Source organism: Bombina bombina, chromosome 1 (assembly GCF_027579735.1).
Source record: "Bombina bombina isolate aBomBom1 chromosome 1, aBomBom1.pri, whole genome shotgun sequence".
Lineage (NCBI taxonomy): Eukaryota > Metazoa > Chordata > Amphibia > Anura > Bombinatoridae > Bombina > Bombina bombina.
In genome coordinates, this window is record NC_069499.1 from 247,909,897 (window position 1) to 247,927,396 (window position 17,500).

Genomic DNA, 17,500 nt, shown 5'->3' on the forward strand with positions numbered 1-17,500 from the left:
AGTAGGAGCGCCCTATAAGTCAGGGTGTAGTCGTAGCCCTCCTGCAACAATCCACTCGGGTAATCAAGAGATTATACAATCACCCAGCTCCTGTCTCCCCAATTCTGGGTGTATCAGTCATATAACGGGTCAACCTCTCAGCTGATCCTACCACAGCCCCAGTGCCAGAGATAGAAAAATGTACCTTGAAAATATGAGCAGGAGCGCTCCCGTATGTTATCGCTAGTCCTTGATTCCTCCTGTGTTCGAATTTTCTGGCTCTATCAGCGACCTTCCAGAGACTAAGCCTCCCTTATCGGGCTCAAGGGCGATCTCCTCTAGCTCGGCACTCCGAGCACACCTTGCCTTCTGCGGGGCAGAACTCTCCGTCAATGCGCGCTGCGGACGCAGCGCCACGTATAGGCCAGATTCCTCTGCCGACCAGCTGCCGAGTCTACTGCCACTAGCTCGGGCCCAGCGCTCACCAGGGAGCAATCGGGCACCCTCACCTCCAACAAAGGAACAGGCATCCGGACCCAGCGATGGCAATCCACGGTAAGAAACTTTAGCAGGTCCCCTCCTCGGATATCAAATCCAGTCTGATCTCTCAAGGCCGAACTTTGTTAGCGTGTGTTTTCCCACGGGAGGTACATTCTCTCCAAGCAGTCTAGCTCAAAGGTGGATCCGCTTTTGATTGTCGGAGAAGACCAAAACCTTCACACGTTAGGCCATTTAAATTGTGTGCTCCAGGTATATAGCTAGGGGGTCGGGAGTGTAATAGATAAACCCACACCTGCTAGCTTCTCCTGCGACAGTGTTACTCTGTGATAACCCAGATCGTCCTTTTACCGTTTTCCAGGCGGTATGTATAGTCGAGAAGAAACAGTCACAGGGTATGATATTTCTGCATACGCAGAGAGAAAGTCAGCTGTATATTGTAACAGTTTAGGTAGTCACTGCTACATTGTAAGTTAAGGCAGGCACTGTATATTTAAGCTACTTTGTAGCAGCTTGCTTCAGCCGTGAAGCTATAGATACCTATGTCAGACTTCCACTTCATGGATCAGGGGATCCAATTCCCAAGCCGGTAATGGGTCTCCTGGCCAAGGGATACCTGAAGGTGAGAGTAGCTAGTCCAAGCTAGAAGCGGGAGCAGCCCGGCGTGCAGCACCTTGCTTGCTCCTCCCTCAAACGGAAGTCCCTCGCACCCGTGTTGTGGATTTCTAGTATCCATTTCCTTTAATTTCTTTTATCTTTGGTCGTTTACGGTTGACTTTGTTCCATTTTGTCGAATCTTGAAGATGATTTGATGTATTTCTGGATGGAGGTGTGGATTCTGGCAGCTGCAGATGTGGAGTCTCCAAACCTAGCATCTTACAGATTTCCGGTATATCTTCTAGTTCTTTGATGGTGATTATTTTAGAATCCTTTGTGATGAAAAGAGCACATGGGAAACCCCATTTATATTGTATTTGCTGTTTACAGAGCATTGCTGCAAGTGGTTTCAGAGCATTTCTATGTTGCAGTGTCCGCAGACTCTAATCTTGGTAGAACTGTATAATGCTCCCCTGGAACTTGAAAGTAGGGTTCCTCCTAGAGGCCTGCAATATCCTGTCTTCATCCGGAAAAAAAGTCAATTTTATCACTACATCTCTAGGAGGTAATCCCTCCCTAGGTTTAGGTTTTAGGGCTCTGTGAGCTCTTTCGATACTAAAGATATAGTCTGCTGCTGCGCCAGTAATTTGACTGAAAAGTTGAGAAAGGTAAGCGAGTAAATCTTTACTTGTTACTTCTTCTGGAACTCCTTTAAGTCTTATATTATTTTGTCTGCTTCTATTTTCTAGATCTTCCATTTTATCTTGGATCTCTGAAAGGAGTTGTTGGTGCAAAGAAACCGTTTGAGTAACCCCTTCTAGATCTTCTGTTATTGTTTCTTTTTGGTCTTCAAGGGTATCTGTTCTGGTTCCTACGTCTGCTAGGTCAGATTTAATTTCAGTTAGGCTGCTTGTCACTGTGGTGTGAATAGAATCAATCTCATCCCACAATTTCTCAAAATTGTCAGAAATATCTTTTTTAGAGACTAGAAGAATCCTCTGTCTTCAATTTGCGAAATTTCAGGTTCTGATTCTTCTTCTCTTTCTGCTTCATTCGATGTCTTGTTAGTTTGAGAGGACTTGAAGAAAGTAGACACTGCAGGAGTTTTTAGCGCTTTATCTCCTTTAACTGATTTTCTGGTAGACATCTTTTAGTTGTAGGGTCACTATTATGTGGTGAAGTATTTTATATTCAAAGCTGTGTTTGGTAAGTGGACCTACTATGATTCTCGAGCACACCTTAACTAAGGTGGCGCTGGTTGTCCTACAGTGTTATGTATTGACTCAGCGTTGTTGTTTAAACTACGTCAGCAGGAAGAACATGAGCCGTCAAATAATGCCAGATATTTCGGCTTTGTTGTCGTGGCTTTCCGACCAGTCACCAAAGTGTCAAGCCCTGCCTATTATATAAATTATAGCACCCCTGCAGGGAGATCTCAGTTTCTCCTTATATTTTCTTTTAGAGCAGGTTCTATATAGTGAACATAGAGGAAGACATATTTAGAATTACCAAGAAATGTTCATTTGCCCCCCCCCCCCCCAAGATCTTCCAGATCAGCTAGGAAACCACCCTCCTTTATTAGTATAATATGTCTTCAATGCCGTAGATTACAACAATCTTTATCTAGATCAGCAGTCCTAAATCATAATTAGAGTATTAGATCGACATAATGGAGATAATGCTAGAATAGTAGCATGTTGTGTTGACCCTTAGTTTCAAAATAACATTTTTAGTTTAGTCGGGCCCTCCCCCTCCAGGGGTATCTAAAGGAGAAACATGGCAATCGCTGTTGCTTAATATTGTTTTCGTTTTAAAAGTTGCCTCTAATACAGGCTGCCTCACTCCACCTTGGGCAGATCAGAAAGGCTTTCTTGGATTGTGTCCAAATTAGTTCTAGGCCGTTATAATAAGGACTTTGGAACTCAACAAACCCCTTGCTGCCTAGACTCGCTAGTTATTAGGGCTAGTAACAGTTCAGTGAACCAAATTCTAACTTCTTTAACTTGTCCTGCAGCGCAAGAAGCGGTCAGGTAGCGTTGGCTAATTCAGTTCTGAATGCCTTCAATCAGAAGAGCCCAAGATGGCCAACCTTCGTGCCACTTAGGACAGTGTTCACCCCCTCTACTCCCGACCATAGTATGGCTAGGGGCTATGAATCGGTCGTCCCCATAAACAACAATGCCGATCAGGCTGTGGTATTCGGATGCTCTCCGGAAAGTCAAGGGGCAGTCTGAGACCAGTCGCTTACCGTTCTTGTAGAGACGACTTCAGAAGCGTGCCTCCGTCTCCACTATTTGCCTTGAGTCTTCAAGTGTGTATGCCCTGTTCCGGAGCAGAGCCCGACCCTCCGAAATGAGATCCCAGATAGCTGTAATTCTTCTGTTACTGGTTATGGGCACATATATTATGAGACACTGCTGTACGTTGATCCAGGTTTTAACGTCAATCTCTCTTTACTCTTTATCTGGTCAGATCTTATTTTGCTACCGGAGTACCTTCAGTTGTATTGTTAAGCCGCAGATCAAATTTTAGCTTATTTTTACAAATTTTTATTTTTATTGAGGGTAATAAAATATGTAACATACAGGTTACTCAATGGAATAGATAGATATACAATGAACAACATACTCATTTCACAGTATACTAAACCAGTTGGGGAGAACCTCTCAACTACCCTCTATTTTTGTCCCTCCATGATTGCTCAGGCCACTTTTGGACCCTCAAATACATAACTTATTAACTGAGGGGTGTTGCTCAATATAGACCGCTTTTGGGCCTATAATTGTCAATCGCATAAAATACACGAACATATTTATACAAGTCAGATAAAACTAACAAGTAGGTAACAAGATGCAGGAAACTAAGATCAGACATGAAATAATATTAAAACTTCGTAGATATCCAGCTTATAGGTGGGCTTATTGACATGAGTGATAGAATAACATAAAATTAGGTATCCCCACAAAGCATTTCTAGAGATCAACTATAATGTGGTTTATAAAAAACTCGCACCTGTTGTAGTGCTATTATACCTCGATAGGGGAGTTTATGTCGAAAATAAGAGCCCACCTCAGTGCTAACACACAGAAGGTAAAAAAGGATATAGACAATGCTTCGGAGTTATCTAGCACTTAGTACAGACAGCTGCAGGACATCAAACAATACACAGAGAAATTGGATACAATACTATCGTGAAAAAACAACACACCTTAACAAGAATTCCGATTATCCTAGCTTGTGAAGGTATAATCTAGATTTTATTAAAGACACAGAGACGAGTATTTTGCATATCTTTCTTTATACTACTTAATGCAGCCTTTTAAAGTAATGATACAGAAGTGAATAAAACATTAAAACAATACAGATAAAACATGTAGAACATAAGTAGCCAATGAAATGGGTACTTTAGTGAAAACAGAAAAAAATGGACCAATAGGATGTATCATAGCTCCCATAAACTGTCCAATACGAGCCCCAACTTCCTCTTTCTTGCTTGAAGCTGAAGATCCAGAGATTACAAATAACAGAAACCAGTTCCAACATGAAAACGAGAACCAACAGAAAAATAGCAATCCAAAAGGACATGAGGAAACTTCTTTTAAATCCAAAACTTTGAGATGTAGCAGAAAACCAGGATTCTTTGAACTTGGAGAAGAACTTCTGAGGATTTGAAGGGATTGATTGTAGAGACGAATGAAGAGGGATGAAACCACTTTTCAATAAGTCTTCATGATTAGTTGGTAACTGAAAACCAAACATAATGTTAATAATGATAAAACAACAAATGGGAGGGTACATGTAGAGGTGGGAAAATACTCGTCTCTGTGTCTTTAATAAAATCTAGATTATACCTTCACAAGCTAGGATAATCTGAATTTTATTACAAGAACAGAGACTCCTATTTTGCAAGTTTAAAGTAAATATTAAATAAATAAATTAAATAAATAAATTGTTAGCTGGATGAAGAATGGGTTTGAAATAAAACTGTTTGAAAATAGAGTCCGAGGACCAATCTGCAGAAAATAAAATTTGTTGTAAAGGAGCCGCTTTGAGAAAGGCTTTAGAAGCAGCGGAACCTCTAACAGAGTGAGCAGAAAATATTGAAATATCAATACCCGCTTCACCCAGCGGGAAATAGAAGTATTAGAGACAGGAGAATGAGGAGGAACAAAAGAAATAAAGAGTTGATTAGAGGATGAAGATCTGAAAGGAAGAGTTCTAGATTCATATTCTTTGAGACATTTAACCACACAAAGGGAAGGTTCAGAAGGTAAAAAAGGATAGAAAATAGAAGAAAAAGTTTTTGTTCTTCTAGATAAGAAAAATGTAACTCCTTCAGAAGAAAAAACTTTAGAATTAAAATCCAAAGCACCAACATCAGAAACCCTACGAAAAGAAATGAGACATAATAAGGTAGCTAATTTAGCAGAAAGTTGTTTAAGGGAAAGAAGGTTATTGGGAGGCCAAGATTTAAAAAGAGAGAAAAAATTTTCAACGTCCCAGAAAGAATTGTATTTGGGAGTAGGAGGACGTTTAAGTCTAATGGCTTTTAAAAGTCTACAAATGAGAGGATGTTGACCGATAGGAAAATTATTCAATAAAGTGTGTTTAGCCGAAATAGCAGATCTATATAGATTAATAGATCTGTAGGCTAAGCCCGATTCAAAAAGGGAGGACAAGAAATTGATAATATGATTTAAATCAGCTGAAAGGGGATCCAAGTTCCTAGCCAAGCACCAGCGAGACCATTTTGTCCATGCGTAAAAGTAAGATTTCCGGGTGCCTGGGGCCCAAGATTCTTGTATGAGAGATTTAGCTCCTTCAGAAAGTCCTTCGAGAGGGCAGGAATCCCCGAAATTGACCAAGCGATGAGACGGAGTGATTCTTGAAGAATGAGTTCGTGAAAATCTCCTTCTGGGTTGGACAGTAAGTGAGGAAGGAGAATGGGAAGTTTGAATGACATTTCCAGAAGAGAAGGGTACCACGGTTGAGTTGGCCAAAGTGGAGTTATTATCAGGAGAGAAATTTTGTCCCTGCGAACTACTGAAATCGTTCTCGAAATCATCGAGAAGGGCGGGAAGGCATATGCTCCCTGAGGAGGCCAGAGTTGGAGAAAGGCGTCTATTGCAGCTGCTTCTGGATCTGGTCTCCAACTGTAATAAGGAAGAATTTGAAAATTTAGGCGACAAGCAAAGAGATCTAAATTGAAAGGACCTCTGAGATGAGAGAGAGAAAGAAAAAACTTTCCTGTCGAGTTTCCAGTTGCTGAAATCTGTCAGAAAACGGGAACCCCAGTCCGCAGCTGTGTTTGAGAGACCCGGAATATACTCTGCTTTCACAGAAATATTCCTGTCTAAACAAAAATGAATGAATTCTTTGGTAATATTGGATAGGTCTCTGGATTTCGTACCTCCTAAACGGTTCAGATAACGAACTGCAGAGATATTGTCCATGCGGAGAAGAATGGTTACTGGAGAAGAGTTTTTTACAAAACTCTTGACAGCGAAAGAACCCGCTACCAATTCTAGACAATTTATATGGAATCTCTTTTCTGAAAGAGACCACTTTCCTCCTGTGATGGAAGGACCGCATCGAGCACCCCAACCGGATCTGCTGGCGTCTGATTCGATGATAAGGTCTGGGGAATTGCCAAAAATAGCTCTCCCATTCCATGCTTCCATGTGAGAGAGCCACCAGGAGAGTTCCTCCTTGGCTTCTGGTGAAAGTTGAATTAAGTGAGAGTAGGAGAAACCTTTTTGTAAATGGCAAATTTTGAGTCGTTGTAATTCTCGATAATGTAGGGGAGCAGGAAATATAGCCTGAATAGAGGATGAAAGTAATCCTACTATCCTGGCTATATCCTCCTGATGGGAACAAATTGAGCTGAGAGGGTACGAGATATTTCTTTCTTGATATTTTTTATTTTGTCTGGAGGTAGACTGAGAGTAGATTTGGAAGTATCTATGGAGAATCCAAGAAAAATTAGAGATTGTGAAGGAGTTAAAACAGATTTCTGTTTGTTTATAATAAAACCTAGATTCTCCAGAAGATGAGTGGTAAGGGATAATTGATCCAGTACAGAATAGAAATTCTGATTCATGATCAGAATGTCGTCTAAATAAATGATTAAACGGACTCCTCTGAGTCTCAATCAGGCCATAACTGGTTTTAACAATTTTGTAAATATCCAAGGAGCTGAAGAAAGACCAAAAGGAAGGCAAGTAAAGCTCCACAATTGGTCTTTCCAGTGGAAAGTTAGGAATTTTCGATGTGCCGGGGCAATTGGAACTGTCAAGTAAGCATCTGTGAGGTCTAATCGGACTAACCAATCGTTCTCTCTGAGACAGTCTCTTAACAGATGAATTCCTTCCATCTTGAAATGATGATAAGAAACAAAGGAGTTTAGTTCTCTTAAGTTTATGACCGGACGAAATTGTCCGTTTTTCTTTTTTACTAGGAAAAGATTGCTGATGAATAAATCTTGAGAAAATTCTGTTTTTTGTATAGCTTGTTTTTGAAACAGACTTAAAACCTCTGATTGAACTAGATTTTGATCCTCTATTGAAAAATGGATGGGACGGGGTCTTAAGATCTGAATAGGAGGGGAGGAAAATTCTATCAGAACACCTTGGACTGATTGAAGAATCCAAGGGTCTGAAGTTATTAAATTCCAATTTTGAATGAAAAGGGAGAGTCTGCCACCAAGATTTTCTGGGAAAGAAGGAAGAGAAGAAGGAAGAAGTGGACTTACTTGAAGGGGGACGAGATCTTGCTCTGGAACGCTGACCCCTTTGGAACCATGGTCTGGATCGGGATGGAAAGAAACTGTGAGGGTGGGGGATCGAAAAAAACAAAAAAAAAAAAATAAAGGATCGATAGAAGGCTGTTGAAACTGTTGTTGCTGGAATTGAGGTCTTGTCTGATAGTTTGTGCGGCCAGGAAAGCGACCTCTGCCTTTCCCGGCCCTGTCGGAAAAACTATTAGGATAGAAAATTTTACGAACTGAAGTTCTGACTTTATTAAGATTTGAAAAAGTATATTAATAATTATTGAGGTCTTTGATGAATATATCTCCAAACAGAAGACCATTAACATCAGAGTATTTCGTTAATAGCATTGTCACAAATCTTGGGATCAATTTTCCGTAGAATGTTCTTTCTACGTTCAATAATAATTGCTGAATTAGCATTTCCAACAAAGGAGAGGATTCTTTGAACCCATTCCCTAACTAAAAAGGGATCGAGAGGAGAATTTTCCAAAACAGCCTGCTCAGAAATTTCAAAAAGTTTGGAAATAGGGCCAACTGAGTCTAAAAGTTTATCCTGGCATGTTTTCCATGCCGATCCATGCCCTTCTTGACTTATAGCCAGGGGAACCAATAAATTTTATAATTTTAGGGTCAATTTCAGGAGTTATACAAGAATTTTTTGGAAGAAGGGGACGAGGGCATTCCGCTCTCATTTTGTTGCGTGATTCTTTTTTGAGAGGGAATTTTAATTGGAAATCAATAAACGTGGCTACGTCTAAAGAAGGGCACCATTCAGAGGATCTTGGTGATGAAGATCATCTGCACAAAATCTTGGGTTTCCAAGACAATCAAAAAATTGAGACTTTTCATTTTTTGAATGTTTAGCTTTATTAATAGATTTTTTACATCTTTTAGCCTTAGGGAGTCAGGTTTGAGGATAAATTATCTGATACATCCTCAGAATTAGAATCAGAGTTTTCTTCTGTAGAAGAAACTGAATCTGAGGATAAGACCACCTTTTTTGATTTTTTCAGAGATAAAGACTCAGAAATATTTGATCCCATATGTGACCCCTTGGGATTAGGGGAAGGTTTAGCGGATGTTTTCCTTCCTTTGCCGCCAGGAATTGTAGAGTCAGTTAAAGTCTGACGAGACTTAGATAATTTTTTGCTTGCTATAACAGAAGCAAAAAAAGGTCTTTTTCTTTTAAAAATAGCTTTAGGAAAAGGTTGTTGGGAAAAGAGTTTAGTCATATGTGACATCATTTTACCCATTGAATTATCAATCATAGTCTGCACAGATTGTGCAGAAAGAGGTTCATTTGATTGAGTAATTTGTGACATGTTAAAAAATAATAATTAAATTTAATAATTTATTTATGAAATAAGTGACTAATAAAAAATTTTTTTAAAAGAAAGAACTTCAGTCAATAAAATAAAATTTTTTTTTTTTTTGGAGCAACCGTTTTAAATATAAGACCAAAACTGTAAGCCAAATAAGAGAACTTAATATAATAAGTAAGCCTGTAACCCATCTAGTGGTAATAATAAACAGTATATAGAAATGAATTGAAATGGATACTAAATATGTGTAGCTGTATCCAAATTGCTAGCGTCGTGAGGGGAAGCTCAAGAGGTATGAAGGGAGTGAGTGACGATGTCAGGGGGCGGGAAAAAGAGGCGGGAAGAAACGGAGAGAGAAGCGGTGACGTCACAAGATGGCGGGTGGCCGCTCTAGACGCAGTAAAAGGGAAAAATTTTGAAAGTAAGGTAAGGCAGTAATGCGAAAGGGATTAAAGGAGAAAAACCAACGAAATAGTGTAGCGGTAGGAACACAAAGTAGGAGATGGAAAACGGAAAAACAAAACAAAGCAAAAGAGAAAAAAAATTTTTTTTATAAAAAATTAAACTGAAAGAAAAACGATATTACATAAATGTAAGAGAGGCAACAAGAAAAGTAAATAAACTAAAGGAGGAAAAAAATCATAATAATATAAACAGATAAATAAATGATAATCATATATAGAGTAAATTTAAATATAACTTATCTGCATCAAGCAGCAAAAAGAAAGAGGAAGTTGGGGCTCGTATTGGACAGTTTATGGGAGCTATGATACATCCTATTGGTCCATTTTTTCTGTTTTCACAAGTACCCATTTCATTGGCTACTTATGTTCTACATGTTTTATCTGTATTGTTTTAATGTTTTATTCACTTCTGTATCATTACTTTAAAGGCTGCATTAAGTAGTATAAAGAAAGATATGCAAAATAGGAGTCTCTGTTCTTGTAATAAAATCAGTATGGTACTCCCATAGAGCTATTTGTATGACTCATAAGTATAATATAGTTATCTCCAAGGGGCGTTACTTGGGGCTGTAGTGTGGCTCTGTAAGGTCTATTAGTTTAGGGATGATCACTTATGTATGGAGCTAGCTACACATTGAAAAGAAATGGAGTACCTAAACCAGGCCCCGCATTATTAGGGAATAAGGTTTGCATGACTATGTAAATATGGCTAAATATTTAGAGCTAAAGAAAGAGTAAGGTATCACATAGCAGTAAGGGGAATTAACTATCTCTACATACATTACTGTAGCTATAGCCATACTATCCCTCTGAGGGAAATATAAAGGTAGGACAAAGAAAAATTTCTACACTTTAAGGCTTTTCAGGGGTCTACACCCTTGTCTCACATGTCCTATGCCTTCAGAGAATCATGGTCCCCAAATTAAGAATAGCAATATTCATAAATAATGTCTCACTGCAACAGCCCATTGGTACTGCTTAGCATATATACTAACACCAAGTGCAGCTTAAAGGTTGAACAATATAGTAGGTTATAGATCACTGCTTTCCCTTACTAGTAAAGCACAGTAAACTAGCATGCAATGGATGTAGAACTTATTCCCTAGCCAGCAAGATAAGTCAGTAGAGTAGGTTTAAGTTATGTAGTCTTATACAATCCTGAGCTGTTACAGCTAGACTTTTAGTAGGTGTAAGACCCTCAACTGAAGCTGTAGCAATTCTCCTGTAAGACAGGCTCAGTGCGGAGTGTTCATTAGAGTCAGAGTGTTATATCAGGCCTGAATGTTCTGTAACCTCTGGTGTGCTGTAAGTACAAAAAAAAACCCCCAGAGTGTCTTGAATGTATGCGAAAGTGACCTTCCTATCCGATACCCATCCGGTGCATTTGAAAACTTCCCCAGCAGACTTGCTGTGAAAAGTCCGCTGAGCTGATGCCAGGATAAAGCGAGCGGGACAATACGTGAGCTCTGTAGTGCACCCCAGAGCTTGCCCCCATGTACAGGCTGCCATGCTGTGTGATCTCCCAGATCCGCAATCCAATCGCGGCAACAGAGAAAAAACTGGGCTCCAGCTTGGGACCCGCACTCTCAAACACCAGTGCTGGGGAGCGTGGCTGGGGATCCTTAGGTGCTGCGTCACACTGTGACTCCGGTGGTGTATTTTGTTCCTCAGCCGCGGTATCACTGCGTGCTCGCGCTGCTTGAACTTTAACAGTAAGAGCATCCAATCTCTCACATATTCTCCTCCCGTACTCCTCCAGTAGGTTTCTGATGCCAGTGTACAGTTCTTGGGCCTCCATCACGGGCAGCAGTACAGCCGCTTCCAAAATGGCGCTTCAGCTTGTGATGGGAGCCTCCTCACCGTTTTTCAGCTCAGTATGAGGCACACAGCTACCAATTCTTTATCCGCGCATCCCCCGCTTCCTCTTTTTAGCAGTATTCACTAGATATAAGCTAAATAGAATAGCTTTGTCAGGAAGAAATCATATTTTATGGTATTGAAGTCAGGAGCTCCTGCTCAGTGCGTCCAATAGCTATGGCGGTTAACTCCGCCCCCATTTTAGCTTATTTTTAATTTGATTCTCTGCTTAAGTTATAGATTTTTCTTCTATATAGCCAGAGCTCCTGTATTATGCAACCGGTCTATTCAGCCGCTGACTCTGCCCCCTCATTTTCACACATTTTAGCCAATCAGTGCTGACTCATAAATAACTCCACGAAAGTGAGATATATATATATATATATATATATACAGCATGCGGCAGGTGCACTCTCACAAACAGTACGCCAGATGCCAGGGTGCTAGAGTATGATAGGGTATATGAAGTAGAAAACAGCACTCTCTGGACTTAATAGCAAATAATCAATTTATTCGGTAACGTTTCAGGGAATGCTCCCCTTCATCAGACCAACAATATACAAGTGAAACAAACATTTATACACACATAAACCCCCTCCCCCAGTGCAAAAAAAACGCCAAACATTGTTGCCAAGGAAACCACCTTGTAGCAAATATCTCCATACATATTAAAGCAATTAGTTACAATGTTGTTTTAACATCAATGAGTAAATAACCATGTGTAGATGAAAACACACAACTTCCTAATATCGTAATAAACTCTTCAGAACCAGTCCCAAGAATGTTAAGATATGGGCCACAATATAGAATATCAAATGGTGAAACCGGATCAAAGCCTGTGTGTGCCAATTCAGAAGTGTAACTGATATACACGGTGTATAGATTCTGATAACTATTATATAGTTTACATTAAAAATCCATTTTAAAACAGCCTTATTTTATTTATTATTTGCTATGTGTTTCACTTGCTCTGTTGTTTACATTAATAAATATTGGATTTCATTAATAAATATTGGATTTCAAAGTGTCGCAGTTGCTGTTCCCGGGGCCTCTGGGTTGTACTTGACCGCTGGACCAAAAGTTGCCAGTCCTCCATATGGTCATTTAAAATATTGGTGGGGGCTGCTTTGCCTTAAAATGCCAGGGCCTATTTTTGGTCCCAGTCCAGCCCTGGAGAGGTCTGATTGCATGAGGGTACACACAGGCTGAGGCGGAAGTGAGGTGGCAGAGAGGCGAATGGGATCGGTCTAGCCCACGACTTGTGGAGTGATAAGTGTCGGACCAAGCATTCCTGAAAATCCGGTAAGGACACCTACTACCATACTTTGGGCAGTATATTTTTTTACCATTGTATACTGCCACAAACTCTTAGTCAAACAGTGTAATGTCAACACGTCAAACCATCATGCAATACCATTACAGGCATTACTACTGCTTATGAACTGACACCAGTATCCATATCTGACTGGTGTTAAATGTATACACCAGCACACTACCTTGATAGGTATCCCACTTTGAGCGTGGTAATATTAGGAATTTCTGTTATTGCTTCTGAAATATGAAAGGTTACATAGCAAATAACAGTACACAAAGGGTTAAATAAAATGTTTACCTTAAATTTAAAGCAAAGCTCTGCTGATCAGAGTACTTCAGCACCTCCACCAATCCTGAGAGTCTTTCCCCACATGCTGAGAGATTATAGCATCAGGAAAGGATTAACACAGAAAAGGGCATGCTAAAAAGCACTCTAAAATGGTTAACCATTAGTACAAAAGAAAATGAGGATCATGGGAAGTGGGAAAGATTTAAAGCTCTGGTGTATTGGGGTATCTTTTGCCTCCCCCTAGTGGTCAGGAGGAGAATTCCCACACTTGACTCATGGAGTCACACATATGATGAAAGAAATCAGATATTTCAAATAACAAAATAAAAGGCAAAGAAACTAGTTGTAAAAAAAACAAACAGTGCTCCTCTGGTAAAAGCAATAATGTTAAATCAAAGTAAACATAAAAATAAACAGATTGTGTAAAAAAACAGCAAACAATCTGCCTTCCCCCAGTGTGATGAGGGGAGATTTTTTCTAAAACCTAAGTTTTATTCTGTCAGTTTTAAGCATGAGCAAATCTGACTCCATGTTATCTAGTCTATGACATCAGGCTAAGATAAACCTTCCTGCAGAGGCACTCCTCCTCCTTTTAGGGCTGTGACAAGAAGTAAAGGATACTGCACAAATGTAGTGTGAAAACGAAATAGGTAATATACCTTTAAATGGATGAACAATACATATTGCAATGATTTCTATTAAGTAAATGACAAGTAAAATTAAGCAAATGATTAGCGCTTTTTTTTATTACAACAATAAAACTGTTTAACATCCCTTTAATGCACTCTATCAAGTAAATGGATCACTGGGAACACATTAAAGGGGACAAAAACAAAATCACAGTACACTGTCCCTTTAACCCCTTAAGGACCACAGCACTTTCCATTTTCTGACAGTTTGGGACCAAGGCTATTTTTAAATTTTTGCGGTGTTTGTGTTTAGCTGTAATTTTCCTCTTACTCATTTACTGTACCCACATATATTTTACACTGTTTTTCTCGCCATTAAATGGATTTTCTAAAGATACCATGATTTGCATCATATTTTATAATTTACTATAAAAAAATATGTAAAATATGAGGAAAAAAAAAACAAACTTTTTCTAACTTTGACCCCCAAAATCTGTAACACATCTACAACCATCAAAAAACACCCATGCTAAATAGTTTCTAAATTTTGTCCTGAGTTTAGAAATACCCAATGTTTACATGTTCTTTGCAAGTTATAGGGCAATAAATACAAGTAGCACTTTGCTATTTCCAAACCATTTTTTTTTTTTTTAAATTAGCGGTAGTTACATTGAAACACTGATATCTGTCTGGAATCCCTGAATATCCCTTGACATGTAAATATTGATCTAGGCCCATTTTGGTATATTTCATGCCACCATTTCACCGCCAAATGCGATCAAATAAAATAAATTGTTTACTTTTTCACAATTTTAGGTTTCTCACTGAAATTATTTACAAACAGCTTGCGCAAATATGGCACAAATGGTTGTAAATGCTTCTCTGGGATCCCCTTTGTTCAGAAATAGCAGACTTATATGGCTTTGGCATTGCTTTTTGGTAATTAGAAGGCCGCTAAATGCCACTGCGCACCACACGTGTATTATGCCCAGCAGTGAAGGGGTTAATTTTACCTTTAGTGTAGTGTAGTAGACAACCCAAAGTATTGATCTAGGCCCATTTTGGTATATTTCATGCTACCATTTCACCGTCAAATGCGATCAAATAAAAAAAATCGTTCACTTTTTCACAAACTTTAGGTTTCTAACTGAAATTATTTACAAACAGCTTGTGCAATTATGGCAGAAATGGTTGTAAATGCTTCTCTGGGCAGAAATATATGGCTTTGGCGTTGCTTTTTGGCAATTAGAAGGCTGCTAAATGCCGCTGCGCACCACACTTGTATTATGCCCAGCAGTGAAGGGGTTAATTAGGTAGCTTGTAGGGAGCTTGCAGGGTTAATTTTAGCTTTAGTGTAGAGATCAGCCTTCCACCTGAAACATCCCACCCCCTGATCCCTCCCAAACAGCTCTATTCCCTCCCCCACCCCACAATTTTCCCTGTCATCTTTTTTTTTAAATTCCCACATATTTACATATTTTGCTGTGTAGGGTCCCCCCTTTGCCCCCAACCTCCCTGATCACCCCTAAACAGCTCTCTAACCCTCCTTCTTTACCTTAATGTGGGCCATCTTGGGTACTGGCAGCTGTCTGCCAGTACCCTGTTTGCCAAAAATAATAGTTTTATTATTTATTTTTCTGTAGTGTAGCTGCCCCCCTCAATAGCCAACCCCCCACCCCCTCCCAGATCCCTTAGATCAAAATCCCCTCCCTCCTCTCCCCCGCTTTGTGTTCAAAAAATGTTCTATAGAGTAGCGGTTCCCACCCGCTCCGTGCACGTGATCCCGCCCCCTCTGACGGCAACCCGATGCAGAGAGGGCCACAGAGTGGCTCTCTGCATTGGATGGCTAAAAACTATTGCAGGATGCCTCAATATCGAGGCATCACTGCAATAACAGGAAAGCGGCTGGAAGCGATCAGGATCGGTTCCACCGTTTGAAGGAACCAACGACGTACAGGGTACGTCCTTGGTCGTTAAGGACATTTTTTGTAGGACGAACCCTGTACGTCCTTGGTCCTTAAGGGGTTAAAAATGTAATTAACACTGTTGTAGGAAATCAACACAACATTAATAGTGTAACAAGAAAATGCTCTAACAGCGTATTTCATTATTGCAGCTTTATGTCCCTTTAACCCCTTGTGTCAATACTAAGTAGATCTATGTGATGCGGTACATAACCCAGCGTACCGCATAACGTAGATCTACAGCGCAGCTTCAGGAAGCCCAAGTATTCTCGATTGTCAAGTGACAACTAGAGACTTGCTGCTTGTGGGCTTACGACATCAGCCTTCATATGGTAACGGAGCATGATTAACCCCTTCAATGCCGGGAATTTCAGAAGTGTGGTGTGCAGCTACAATTAACAGCTTTCTAATTACCAAAAAGCATGTCTGCTATTTCTGAACAAAGGGGATCCTCTTCTCTGAAACTCCAGGTAGCAAAGGAGTTAATAGAATTTTTAATATTTCTTCACCGGTCTTTCTAGCTGAATAAAAAAAAAAGTATGTTTTCTGTTTTAAAAAGATTGAATTGCTATCTACATGGCTGAAACAGACCTTATTCACTGCCACTACCCTCTCTAATAAATAGTACTGCATAACTACCATTAAAGAGACAGTCTAACACCATTGTTTATTGTTTTAAAAGATAGATAATCCCTTTATTACCCATTCCCTAGTTTTTCATAACCAACACAGTTATATTAATACACGTTTTACCCAGGGGTCAAGTCGGGCGGGAACGCATGGGGACGGAGTTCCTGCACTATTTCTGCAGGGGGAACTAAGTTCCCCCTGGACTGAGAACAGGAACACTTCAATAAACACTGCTGCTGCTGGTGGGAGGAGCTGGAGCACAGTCTGTTTAGAGGGATAGTGAGATTCTCTAGTAATGGTCAATAACACTTCCTACAATACACTAAATGTAAGCCTGTCAGCAGTCCTGCTCTGTGATCACCCTGCACTGTGTGGAATATATGGTGCTTACATTTCTGTGTGGCTTGCTCTAGGGTTATTTAGCTCCCCTTCATTGGTTTTAATTTGCTTTCATTAACCAAAGTGTATAGATTATATACATATAAATACAGCGTGTGTGTGTGTTTGTTTATGTATGCATGTATGTATGTATGTATGTATACAACAATATTAATTGTGAGGGGGGTGGAAGTCTTAGTGAGTTCCCACACTTGACCCCTGGTTTCACCTCTGTGAATACATTGTTGTATCCAAGCCTCTGCAAACTGATCCTTATTTCAGTTCTTTTGACAGACTTGCATTTTAGCCAATCAGTGCTGGCTCCTAGGAACTCCATGTGCCTGAGCGCAGTGTTATCTATATAAAACACATAAACTAACACCCTCTAGTGGTGAAAAACTGTCAAAATGCCCTGAGATAGGAGGCGGCCTTCAAGGGCTTAGAAACTAGCATATGAACCTCCTAGGATTAGCTTTCAACTAAAAATACCAAGAGAACAAACCATAATTGGTGATAGAAGTAAATTATAAAATTGTTTACACTTATATGCCCTATCTGAATAATGGAAGTTTGTTTTGGACTAGACTGTCCCTTTAAATTAGCTTTGCCTTTTCATGAATGACTTTGGCTCCTCTAATGTTGCTCACTGCATAACTGATATTGTCTATTGGTGTCTAATAATCGCTAGTGTCTATTTCCTTATATAAATGTACGACTGCTACCCCAAATACAGAACCAGCAGTACCTAACGCCACAAGTATGACTAGCAGTGTCCAGCTGCCACTGACACTCCCACGACTGACATTTCCT

At 39.8% G+C, this 17,500-nt stretch overlaps 1 protein-coding gene across 1 annotated transcript in view; it reads right to left on the reverse strand.

Moving 5' to 3' along the window:
* Positions 1-17,500, reverse strand: part of PLA2G4F (phospholipase A2 group IVF) — a 222,540-nt gene that overhangs the window by 204,608 nt on the left and 432 nt on the right. The window lies entirely within an intron of this gene.